Here is a 13,508-nt window from a genome sequence, read left to right on the forward strand (position 1 = left end):
TATTTTGAAAACAGCCCTGCTATATTTCTACTCGTCCATGCAATATACCAGAACTAGCTGGCATTTATAAACATCATTCACTTCTGGAGGGCTTCTTCCTTTCCCAGCAGGAAGCTAAGGTTTTCTTCATGGGTGCTGCTATGGTATCCTGCTGAGGCATCACAATGGACTGCAATGACTTGTTTTCAACTACTTGTCTATCTCCTTTGAGACTGAGCTCCTTTCAGAATCTTTTATAGATTGAGTGCCAAGTACAGAGACTAAATATGGATTATAACAGGGCCTATAAAGGTTCTATTATAATAGAACCTTTTGGGGTTCTTAAGAGAATTAAAAGTAAATTAGTTTAAATTAAGTGCATGTAAAACATTGGCTGTATTATGAGTGTTCAATAAACATTAGCAGCTATTGTTATTAACACTATTATTAATAATAAAATTTGCTTCCTTATACCCAGGTTTCTGTCTGGGTATCTTTGTGTGTGACACACCATTCAGAAAAAGGTAATGCAGAAGGAGATGAAATTTGGCAGATGGAACAGAATAATGAGTTCATTCCTGGACATTACCTTTACTGCTTGTGAAGAGACCCAGGCATAAAGCTGACTTAAGACACACACCCATAGCTGGGACTCAAATATCAACTAAATGAAAGAATGTTCACTCAATCTAGAGGGGCAGGGGGTGGGGGGATGGGTTAGCCTGGTGATAGGTATTAAAGAGGGCACATACTGCATGGAGCACTGGGTGTTATACGCAAACAATGAATCATGGAACACTACATCAAAAACTAATGATGTATGGTGATTAACATAACATAATAATAAAAAATAAATAAATATAAATAAATAATTAATTAATTAATTAATTCACTCCCACTCATTCATTCATTCATTTGGTGAAAAGAGTTCTTGGCCCTGACTTAATCCTAGTTATTTAATAACTTTGAAAGGAGGGATCAAAGCAAACTTACATTTAACTTTAAAATGTATGCACCATTAGCACTATTACATGTCATAATACTAAAAATCTGGAAAACACTGATCAATTTTATGTTTTAAAACCTCCTTCACCAAATAATCAAATGCTTATTTATTACCTTCTATTATGCAGCTTTAAGGCCCTGTATAAATCACCAATATTCACTAGGCTGCAACCAATTTTGGATTCACTGCTCAAGCATCCAAGCTGACCATGAATGTTCTCTAAAGACTTAAGATGCCAGATTTCCTGCGTATCTCTTTTTTCCCATGACACAGTCCCTAAGTCTCTGTAGTACTAAGATGTCACACCAATTTTTTAAAAATCTCTGTAATCTATTCTGCAATTGTAAAAATGTAGAAAATAAAGAAGTGGAGGAGATGGAGGAGGAAGGAATGAAAGGAAGAGGAAGAAGAAGAAGAGGAAAGGGAGGCAGGGGAGGGAGGGAGGGAGGGAGGAAGGAAGGACGGACAGGACAGAAAGACTGCTCTATGTCCACATCACTAAATGGGTAGCAAGCAGGGCGCCTGGGTGGCTCAGATGGTTAAGCGTCTGCCTTCAGCTCAGGTCATGATCCCAGGGTCCTGGGATCGGGTCCCGCATCGGGCTCCCTGCTCCTTGGGAGCCTGCTTCTCCCTCTGCCTCTCTCTCTGTCTCTCATGAATAAATAAATAAAATCTTTAAAAAAAAAAAATAAAAAAATAAATGGGTAGCAAGCAGAGGGAAATCAATTCCTCTTTCCCTTCTTTTTCTCTTAAAAAACTTTTTTTTAATTTTTATTTTAATTCCAGTAGAGTTAATATACAGTGTTACCTTAGTTGCAGGTGTACTCCCTTCCTCTTTTTTTTTTAAAGATTTTATTTAAGTAATCTCTACACCCAACGTGGGGCTTAAACTTAAAACCCTGAGATAAAGAGTTGTGTGCTCTACCGACTTAGCCAACCAGGCAACCCCCTTTCTTTTTTCTTAAAATAAGAAGATGAGTGGGAATCATAAATTAAAAAAAAAAAAAATTGTCGGATAACAACCTGCTTTCTCTGGTTCCATCAAAGATAAGGCCTAGGGGCACCTGGGTGGCTCAGTGGGTTGAGCGTCCGACTCTTGATTTCAGCTCAGGTCGTGATCTCAGGGTCATGGGATCAAGCCCTGCGTCAATCTCCACACTCAGCGTGGAGTCTGCTTGTCCCTCTCCCTCTGCTCCTCCCCCTCCCTCTCTGTCTCTCTCAGTCTTCTCTCTCTCTCAAATAAATAAATAAATAAAATCTTTAAAAAAAATAACGATAAGGCCGATAGCAGTGACCAAGTGGCAAGACTTAATAACAAGGTATTTGATGAAACTTTTCTTTCCTGAAGGTTACTATCAATCTTTTGTGTTCACTAGCATTTCTCTACCTCCTTAAGCAACTCTTTCATATCACCTCCATCCTTATTTCCTTCCTTTCCTGTTAGGGTTTCACCCTAACAACCACACTCTTAAAACATATCTGTGCATTTTATTCCAAAAGATTTTGACTGATAAAGTTAAATTTGAAAATGGTCAAAATCATGTTCCCATTTCTAGATTAATAGAAAGCTTGAATTACAGGAAATTGCTCATGTCTTTCACCAGTCAGGTTCTGTTGAGTGCAATTCACTGAGACATCACTATGGAAACCACAGGGTGTAGCAGAAGGTAGTACCAGTGACTCAGCAGGTGTTACTTCCAAGTCAGTAGGACCCAATGCCCTGACAAGAAGCCAGGCAAACAACATACTATGCCTGTTTCATTTTTTTAGTGGTATATACGTTGACACTGGGCTAAGGTGCAAATCAGACTTCAGATCAGTCAAAATAGGACCAGGAAAAATAGCAAGAGAAAGATCAGAGTCAAATGATGAAAGAAAAAGAAAAAAATAATAAATTTCCATTCTAGTCAACTTTGTAAATCAGTGAATGTTGGCCTCAGTGACTGGAACTGATTACTCAGAGGAAGCTGTAAAGGAAGGATGCACTTTCCTGCTAGGCTCATTCTTATTACCTGTAAGATATTGCTAGATAATGAAACAGCCTTCCTACCTGTTTTTTTCTTTCTTAATGAATTATAAACTACTTAAAATTTGCAGTTTTGAATTTTGATTTAAAAAAAGAAGGATCCCTGTTGTTATTTCTGTAGTGGCTTGGCTAAATTTGACCAAAGCAAGGTTTCTCAACAATGTCACAATTGAGATTTTGTACCAGATAATTCTTTGTTGTGGGGGTGTTGTCTTATGCATTAGAGGATATTTAGCAGCATCTCTCCCTGGCTTCTACCTACTAGATGCTAGCAACAACCCTTTCCCCACCAGGTATAACAATAAAAAAAAGTCTGAGACATTGTCAAATGTCCCCAAAGGTACAAAACTGGCCCCAGTTGAGAACCACAGGCCTAAAAGCAAAAAGCCCTGCTCTAAGGTAACTGAGAGCTATAAAGCCAGACTCTTCTTAAACATTTTTAAGAAAAAAAAGGTAAGTTTTTTATTAAACACCTAAACTTCAATGACAGAGGATTAAGACTCATTTCAGAAGTGACTCCCCCTTCCTGGGGCACCTGGGTGGCTCAGTTGGTTAAGCATCTGCCTTCAGCTCAGGTCATGCTCTCAGGGTCCTGGGATCAAGTCCCATATCGGGCTCCCTGCTCAGTGGGGAGCCTGCTTCTCCCTCTCCCTCTGCCCTTCCCCTCCTGCTTGTGCTCTCTCTCTCTCAAATAAATAAATAAAATGTAAAAAAAAATAAGTGATTCCCCTTCCTGAATATTTGCAATATGTGCCAAGTGTTTGGGTTTTTTTTTTAAAACATCATTTTATACTGCTTTTTAAAAAAGCCTATATGACATGATATTAGTAAAAGCTCCACCAAAAAACTATCAGAATAAACAAATTCAGTAAAGTTGTAGGAAAAATCAACATAAAAAAATCTGTTATGTTTCTATACACTAATAATAAACTATTAGAGAAATTAGGGGCACCTGGGTGCTCATACAAGCTCAGCTGTTAAGCATCTGCCTTCGGCTCAGGTCATGATCCCAGTGTCCTGGGATGGAGTCCCACATCAGGCTCCCTGCTTGATGGGGAGCCTGCTTCTCCCTCTCCCACTCTCCCTGCTTGTGTTCCCTCTCTCGCTGTCTCTCTCTCTGTCAAATAAATAAATAAAATCTTAAAAAAAAAAGAAAGAAATATTAGAAAACAATCTCATTTACAATTACATCAAAAAGAATAAAATACCTAGGAATAAACTTAACCATGGTGGTGAAAGACCTGTACACTGAAAACTATAAGACCTTGATGAAAGAAATTGAAGATGACACAAAAGAGTGGAAAAATATGCCATGCTCATGGATTGGAAGAACCAATATTGTTAAAATGTCCATACTTCTCAGAGCAATCTATAGATTCAATGCAATTTCCATTAAACTTTCAATGGCATTTTTCACAGAACTAGAACAAATAATTCTCAAATTTGTATGGAACCACAAAAACTCCTAAATCGCCAAAGTAGGATGAGAAAGAAGGATGAAGCCAGAGGCACACTTCCTGATTTCAAACCATATTATAGAGCTATAGTAATTAAATTATAGTGTAGTATTGGCATAAAAAAAAGATGCATAGAGCAGAACAGAGAACTCAGAAATAAGCCCACACATACATAATTTAGTACTGATGACAAAGGAGCCAAGAATATACAGTGGAGAAAGAACCATCTCTTCAGTAAATGGTGTTGGGAAAACTGGACAGCCACATGCAAAAGAATGAAAATAAACCACTGTCTTAAATCATACACAATAATTAACTCAACTGCGCCTGGGTGGCTCAGTTGGTTAAGCGACTGCCTTCGGCTCAGGTCATGATCCTGGAGTCCCGGGATCGAGTCCCACAGCAGGCTCCCTGCTCAGCAGGGAGTCTGCTTCTCCCTCTGACCCTCTTCCCTCTCGTGCTCTCTATCTCTCATTCTCTCTCTCTCAAATAAATAAAAATCTTTATTTAAAAAAAAGGAAAGGAAAGGAAAGGAAAGGAAAGGAAAGGAAAGGAAGGAAAGAAAGAAAAAGAAAGAAAAAGAAAGAAAGAAAGAAAGAAAGAAAGAAAGAAAGAAAGAAAGAAAGAAAGAAAGAAAGAAAGAAAGAGAAAGAAAACAAGTGTTGGCAAGGATGTGGAGAAAAGGAGAACCTTTGTACACCTTTGGTGGGTATGTAAATTGGTATGACCATTATGGAAAACCATATAGAGGTTCCACAAAAAACTAAAAACAGAACCACCATATGATCGAGCAATCCCACTTTTGGATATATACTTCAAAGCACTGAAATCAGGATCTCAAAGAGATATCTGCACTCTCATGTTCACTGCAGCGTTATTCACAATAGCCAAGACATGGAAGCAACTTCATTATCCATCAACACATGAAAGGATAAAAAACCACATACACATACACAGTGTAATATTATTCAGCCATAAAAAAGAAGGAAATCTTGCCATCTACAACAAAAAGGATGGACCTTGAGGGCATGTTGTGTGCCAATCTCAGCCTATCAATAACCAATGCTGTGGCTGAACCAGCCCTTGTGTTTCTTATTATAATTGCAAGACGCCCTCAGCAATAACCATCAGAAAACTTCAAAAGAAAGAAGGTTAATTACTTAACGTACCTAGAAATTACATGGCACATCTGTGGCTACACAGGGAGGTTGTGGGTAGAGAGAAAAAGAGAGAGGGCATGCGTGGCCCTGGGGTTCTGATTTTATTAGGGTTGAAGATGAGGGCCTAGGGTTCAGGCTCACTTTTTATTGGTGAATTATTTAAAGCAGAATAGAAGGAATTTAAAGTGTGGAAAGAGAAAAAAAAAACAAAAACAAAAAAAACAAGTAGCCCAAGTGGTCACTTAACAAAACCAAGATCTCTAAAATAAAGGAGACTGGTATGGGAGGGAGGGCTTGTGGCCTGACTATTTAGTCCTACGGCAGGCAAGTGTTTTTTCAAGATAGCCATCTTTGAAGTAGATGCCTCTTTGAAGTAGATGGCTCAGCAGTCAAAACTTAAGTCAGGCACTTGCATTACAAAAAAGAAAAGCCAAAGGTCTTATGCTACAGGGGAATTATGCTAAGTGAAATAAATCAGACAGATAAAGATAAATATATGATCTTACTTATATGTGAAATCTAAAACAAGAACAAACACGAACTCAGAGATACAGACAACAGATTGTTGGTTGCCACAGGCAGGTTGGGCAGAGTGGCAAGTAAGCGAAATGGGTGACGGGGGTCAAAAGGTACAAAAACTTCAGTTATAAAATAAAAAGTCCTTGGGGATGTAATGTACAGCATGGTTACTATAGCTAATACTGTACTGTGTATTTTGAAGTTGCTAAAAGAACAGATCTTAAGACTTCTCATTACAAGAAAAAGAACTATAATAATGTATGGTGATCATTTCACAGTATGCACAAATATTGAATCATATGTTGTACATTTGAAACTAATGTTACATGGCTATTACATCTCAAAAAAAGGTTTATCCTATACATTCATTTCATCAACATCTTTGAGTTGAGAACTCAGTGGCTATAAGTGATAATAAGCTCTGTGACCATTCATCTTTCATCTCTCCCCTCTGCACTCCCTTCAAGTAAAAATGAAAAAGAATGAGGGCAAATATCTAAACTTTCAAAAGTGGTCAGATGGTTTGTGGATAGGCCAGAACCCTGAAATAGTGTTTTTCCATCACTGAAAACCCTTGTCCATCCCCTTCAATAAGTAGAAAAATCTTTGGTCCTCCTTTGTGTTTTATAAAGTTGAAGAAAAAACATAAAAAGAAATCAAGCAAAGGGGAAAACTGGGGCTTTGTTTCTTTTTTTTTTTTTTCATTTATTTGTTTTAGAGAGATTGAGAATCCAAGCAGGGGGAGGAGCAGAGGGAAAGGGAGTATTTCAAACAGACACCATGCGGAGCGCAGAGCCCAACGTGAGGCTTGATTCCAGGACCCTGAGATCATGACCTGAGTCAAAAACAAGAGTTGGATGCTTAACTAACTGAGCCACCTAGGCACTCCTGGGGCTTTGTTTCTTGACAGCATGATTTGATATATGCAGTCCCATCCCCCATCCCTTAAGAATCATGGTTGGGTCCTGCTTCAGTTACAGTGATTACTCTTCAACGAAACCATAAAATCAGAAAGGTATTTTGTAATATTCATTTGGCCTAACTTTAAATATTTGACTGCATTTTTGGGTATGGATATATTTTCATGATTTGAATCAATTATTTCAATTAGTTGATTCAAACTGAGGTGTGGTATGAATGACAAAAATAGCTTGCGTCTCTTCGTAAAGGTAAATTTAAGCAGTTATGAGGCAGAGTTCAATGGCTTGAATTTAGTCAACTTTTTATTTTATCAAATAAATTTTTTGATGTTAGCACCATCAAAAATTGAGTTACATGGGTTTTTTTGGTTTTTTTTTAGATTTTATTTATTTATTCATGAGAGACAGAGAGAGAGAGAGAGGCAGAGGGAGAAGCAGGCCCCCCGCAGAGCAGGGAGCCCGACGTGGGACTCGATCCCAGGACCTGGGATCATGACCTGAGCTGAAGGCAGACACCTAACCATCTGAGCCACCCAGGCGCCCCGAGTTACATGTTTTTATTCATGCATGTGAACAATACACTTTTTAATATTTCAGAACAAAATATACTTTAAAAAGGCACTCTCCGTAAATAAGAGACATTCTGCATTCTCAGTCTTACGAAGGACAAGGGAATTAGGAGAAAACTGTTAAGTCATGAAAATACATAACTAGAATCAGTAAATATTCCACTAGGAATGCAAGTCAGGTTTTATTTTATGTCAACAAACATTTAACAAGCACCCACTACGTGCCAAGAGCTAAATGTTGAACTCGGCTTCTTTCTTGCCATTGGTCACCTCCAATTCCATGACAGTTAACATTACTTAAGACCAATATTTAAATAACACTTTGCAAATGAATTACACTTTCACTTACATTAAGTTCAAGTAAAAAACTACTGTGTATTTATTGAATGGATCTATATGTAGAAATATAAACAGATCCTAATTCATAATGACATGGGTATGAAAACAGGTAGCTGTGGCAGCCACGGAAATGTGTCCCTCAGATCTCCAAGAGATCTGGCAGCAAGGAGCACAGTCTACTAAGAACCCCAGCGGCAGCCCCACCACCAGGCTCCTGCCAAGGCTACACTTTCCTCTGCTGTTCCTAGCCAAAGACTGAGGACAGTAGGGGTCTTAGTTCTGGCCCATCCCTGACGGATTAAGAATTCTCTAGTAGGCAACTCTGGCTCAAGGACTCCCCATTGGCTTGGCTAAAGCTTTCTTAGAAATGCACTGCCCCCTGAGGCTCTCTTGTCATAGGTGTCAAGCCTACAGAACGGACAGAAGTCTCTCCCTGCCTTTTTTTTTTTTTTAAGATTTTATTTATTTATTCATGAAAGACAGAGAGAGAGAGAGAGAGAGAGGCAGAGGGAGAAGCAGGCTCCCAAGGAGCAGGGAGCCCAACGCGGGACTCAATCCCAGGACTCTGGGATCATGACCTGAGCCGAAGGCGGACGCTTAACCATCTGAGCCACCCAGGCACCCTCTCCCTGCCTTTTTAATTTATTTTTTGGCTCCCTGCCCTTTCACCTTCACAGACACTTCCCTCTAATAAATCTCTCGCTTGCTTAACCCTGTCTTGGCGTCTGTTTCTCAGAGAACCTAACTAGAACCTGGTACTAGGAATAGAGCAAGAAAATAAGAGGTAAGATGGATTTTGGAGACAGGTTCACTCACTGCCTGGCTGATAAAAACATCTCCAGTCTGAGTGGCTCAACTGCTGAAGATGTCCTGATGGGAGGAACCACCCTTGCAGGTGTGATGATTCAAGCATGTGAAAGAGACGAGGGCACAATGTCTCCAAGGACAGCAGAGTTGCTGGTTATTAAGTTGTACTGGTGACTGGCAGAGGAATAATGAGAAACTGAGGGTCATTAATTAAAGGCTTACTGTGAGAATCAGAGACCAGACTCTGCTAGTTTACAAAGCAGCCCTTCCCTCCTGCAGTGAAGGTGCAGACAAAGCTGAGGAGCAGACAAAGGATCTGATCATGAGAGTTGTACACCTCTGTAAACATTTAAATGCTCAGCGAGTGTAGTCTGTTTTGCTAAGGACAGGGCTCTGGTAGGTAAAACCTAGAGCTCTGAAATAGGAGGTGGGAGAACTCCAAGGATATTCTGATGATGTGGGCACTGCAAACCTCCCTGAACCCCTAGAGCTTGGAGAGGAGGTCCACCCTTTCCTAGTAAGAGCTGGCATTCTCCTGTATGGGAAGTTACCACACGGGCTTCTTCCCAGCAAGGTTAACACGTATGGAGCACTCCCTGTCTACACTTTGGACTGCTGGGCCAATAACTAGAGTTAAATTCCAGCATTTCCTGGCTAGGGATATGTTGAGCCTGACAAGAAAAGAAATAGATTACATACCAAAAGAGCTGCAAGAATTGGTGTATCCTGGCAGGAGCCAAGGGAATACTGCTGGGATTGAATTTCAAGGGGGGAGGGGCATAACACTGAAAAAGGAAGAATCATGTCTTTTGTCATGGGATTTGGCACCCTGGCAAGGACCCTAGGGAAAGGGGGACACTCACTGTTAGGATGGCTCCTAGAAGCCTGAAGAAAGTGATGGCCAATGTTGAGCAAAGTGGAAACACCTTGTTGCCCTGGCAGCCTGTAGAGGAAGAAATAGAGATGAGGGAAGTTGGCATGATGGATGGATATATTATGTAAGGCAGAGACCATCAGATTATGTGCAAGGGAAAGCCTAGGAGACACACCATTCATCAAGGTCAATAGGAATGTGCTGGTGAGAGGGGCAGTAACATCACCAAAAAGTTCAGTGCTAGTTCTCCTCTACAGCCCAGAACCGATAGTAGAAAAGGGAATCCGAGAGCTGAGCTCATTAAAATCCATGGCGATCATGCCCTTGCCCCCAAACACACACCAGTAAGAGAGGTCAAGTGGTGGTGCTTAACCATTAGAAGCCAGGAGGCAGTCATGACCAGCAAGGTTGGAGGGGCGGCCAAATAGCCTTAATCTGCAGGGAGTTTGGGAAATCACTAAAGCATCGTGTCCTTGAGGCAATTAGATGGATATCCAATAATGGTACTCCGACATCTACAGATAAAAAGACAAGAATGAAGGAGGCCAAGTGTAATCACAGTAAAAAGGCACAATCTCTTGCTCAGTTACCAGACTTGAGCTGGAACTGCTGATTGCAGAGGTGATTGGATCCTTAGGGGGAGGGACCTTGCAAAACCACAAGTATATGATATAATGGTTTCTCAAAAGGACCTATGGCCATTTACTTACTGTAACTGTGCATGGGGAAAAGAGGAATATGCAGATATTGCAAGGATTATTTGGCCCAAGATCTGATTTGACATTTTATTCCCAAGACCTGAGGAGTCATTATGACCCTGTTAGAATGACAACCTATGGGGATCTTATAAATGGAGATCTAAAGTCTAACTTATAGTAGGGTCTACTGAGTCCATGGACCTACCCTGTTGTCATTTCCTCAGTTCCCAAGTGTATAATTGGAAATGATATAGTTGGAATAACTACCGCATTGGGTCCTTGACCCATGAAATAAGAGCTATGACAGGAAAAACAAGTAAAAAGCCTCTTAAATCCCACCTCTTCCCCCAGGACAGTAAATCAAAATCGGTATTGCATTGGGGGTGGGTAGGATAGGGGAGATTCGTGTCACCGTTAAGGACCTAAAAAATATTGGGGGTGGGTGGGCAGGAAAGGAGCAGGTACAGTCCCTTTCGTATCTCCGATGAATCTGCCAGTCTGACCTCTGCACAAACCAGATGGATTGTGGAGAACGACTAACATATGCCACTGCAAGCAGTGAAGAGGAGCAGCGCTGATCCCCACTGCTGTGTGGACACAGTCCTGTTGCTAGGGCAGGTATGCTGGTAGGCCTCAGGGACACGGTATGCAGCTACTGATGTGGCCAATGTGTTTTCTATTCCGGCTGGAAAAGAGGATCAGAAAGTTCAGGCTCACATGGAATGAACAATATTCACTTAATTTTGCCCTTGGGCTATGAACTCTCCTGTACTCTCTCACAGTCCAGAGGTCGAGGCTGACTGGACCGCCCACAGAGCATTTACACATTACATTGATTACTTCCTGCTGAATGGACAAGGAAGAGATGGCCGACATGCGAGAAGCCCTGGTTAAGATACATGTGGTCAAAAGGGTGAGAAATTAATCCTATCAAGGTTCAGCAATCTGCCACATTAGTGACTTTTTAGGAGTCCAGTGATCAGGGGGCATACCACAAGATCTCTTCCAAAGTGTAACTGCTGCATTGGAAGGAAGCACTGGGCTTGGCAGACCCATTTGAGTTTTGTAGGCAACACATTTCACACCTAAGAATACTTACTGCTTTGGCTCATCTGCTGGGTAATACAGAAGGCTACAAGCTTTGAGTGGAGCCCAGATCAGGAAATATTTCTGGGGATGCCTGGGTGGCTCAGCCAGTTAAGCATCTGCCTTTGGCTCAGGTCATGATCCCAGGATCCTGGGATTGATTCCCGCTTCGGTCTCCTTGCTCAGTGGGGAGCCTCCTTCTCCCTCTGCCTGCCACTCCCCCTCCTTGTGCTCGTTCTCTCTCTGACAAATAAAATCTTAAAAAAATAAAAATAAAAAAGGAAATAGTTTTATATCAGGTCTAGGCTATGGTACAAGCAGCCCTGATGCTTGGGCCACAAGATCCAGTAGACCTTACAGTATAGGAAGCATTACTGGTAGAAAAAAACACAGTGTGAAGTTTACGGTAAGCCCCAGTGGGAGAATCACAAGACCCTGGGATTCCGCTGGAGCAAGGCCATGCTACCTGCAGTGGAAAATTAGAGCTTTCGAGAAGTGGCTTCTGGAATGTGACTGACCTCTGGTAAACACAGAATGCTTGATGAGCACCAAATCACCATGTGTCCACAACTGCCCATTTTGAGATGAATTTAGTCAGAACTACCAATATATAAAGTTGTATGAACTCAGCAGCAGTCCATCAGAAGAATGGTACATCTGAGACAGAGCGTAAGCAAGGTATGAGTAGGTAACACAGACTTCCACATCACCCACCACAGTGGCATCGGTGTCATTCCTCCCATTTGCACCAACAGCCTTGCGGGGTAAACCAGCTGAAGGAAGTGGATAATGCCCAAGCTTAGTTTACTGAGGGGTTGGCTTGGCTCAATATGTGGGCACAAGGCACAAATGGACCATGGCTGCCTTAAAAACACATCAAGGGATGGCCTTGAAAGACAGCAGTGAGGGAAAATCTTCCCAGTGGGTAGATGTATGAGCAATGTACCTGGTTATCATTTTATGTAAAGGCGGCCTTAGGTGAGATTCCTGGGCAGCAGTCAATGGCTGGTCAGGGTATGGAAGGAAAAGGGCTAGAAGATCTGACAACAAAGTCTGGAGTAGAGGCATATGGATGGATATGAGGGAGTCAAGAGTAAATATTTTGTATAACATTTTGTATAACATTAACGTCCACCAAAAAAATCCACCATGGAAGAGGCACTGAAGCACCAAGTAGACAGAATAACTCCACTAGTTGACATTAGCCAATCTGGAAGAGGCACAGGGGGACATGGATGGAATGGCTTGTGGCAGAACAGAAGCTATGAATGAGCTCAGCAAATGAACTCCCACTTACCAAAGCTGATCTAGCTATTGTGCCTCTGACTGTCCAAACTGTTAGTGACAGAGACCAATGCTGTGTTGATATAGCACTATTTATTCCCCGAGGAGAACAAAAGACCATTTGGTGTCAACATGACTATACTGATCCCTTTGATCCTAGAAGGGCCAGCAATTCATTTTCACGGAGATATCTATGCCAGTATCCCCAGGTATCAGTCACAAAGTCTCAGCCAGCACCACTATCTGGGCACTACCAGAATGCCTAATTCACAGGCATGAATCCCACTCAACACAGTATTCATCCAGGGAGCCGACTTCAAAGCAAAGGAGGTAAGAGACTGGGCCCAACCAAAGGGCCCCACTGGTCATAGCACATACACAGTGCAGAAATACACAGTCTCACAGATTACTGGAATGGCCTGCTAATGACATAATGTAAGCACCAACCCAGATACAATACAGTAAAAGGATGGAGTACCATCCTTCTGAATGCATTAAATCCATCAAATCACAAACCTTTGTGTCCAAGGACTAAGAAAGAAAAGGAATGGCTCCACCATTCCTAGTGACCCACAGCTTCCCATTCCTAAAACTCTGGGCTCTGCAGGGTTGGAAGAATTGTTGCCAAAGGGGTACATACTCTTGCTAGGGAACACTGCAAAAGTCCTACTCCTAAGTTATAACTTTTAAGTTATGACTATCACCAAGGTACTTTGAACTTATGTCCAGGGACCAGCAGGCTACAAGAGTGGTCAGCCTCCTGGCAGGAGTACTGACTTTGACC

The sequence above is a fragment of the Eumetopias jubatus genome, unplaced genomic scaffold (assembly GCF_037043125.1).
Source record: "Eumetopias jubatus isolate StellerSeaLion01/CBP00866 unplaced genomic scaffold, mEumJub1_p1.0 scaffold_4, whole genome shotgun sequence".
Taxonomy (NCBI): Eukaryota; Metazoa; Chordata; class Mammalia; order Carnivora; family Otariidae; genus Eumetopias; species Eumetopias jubatus.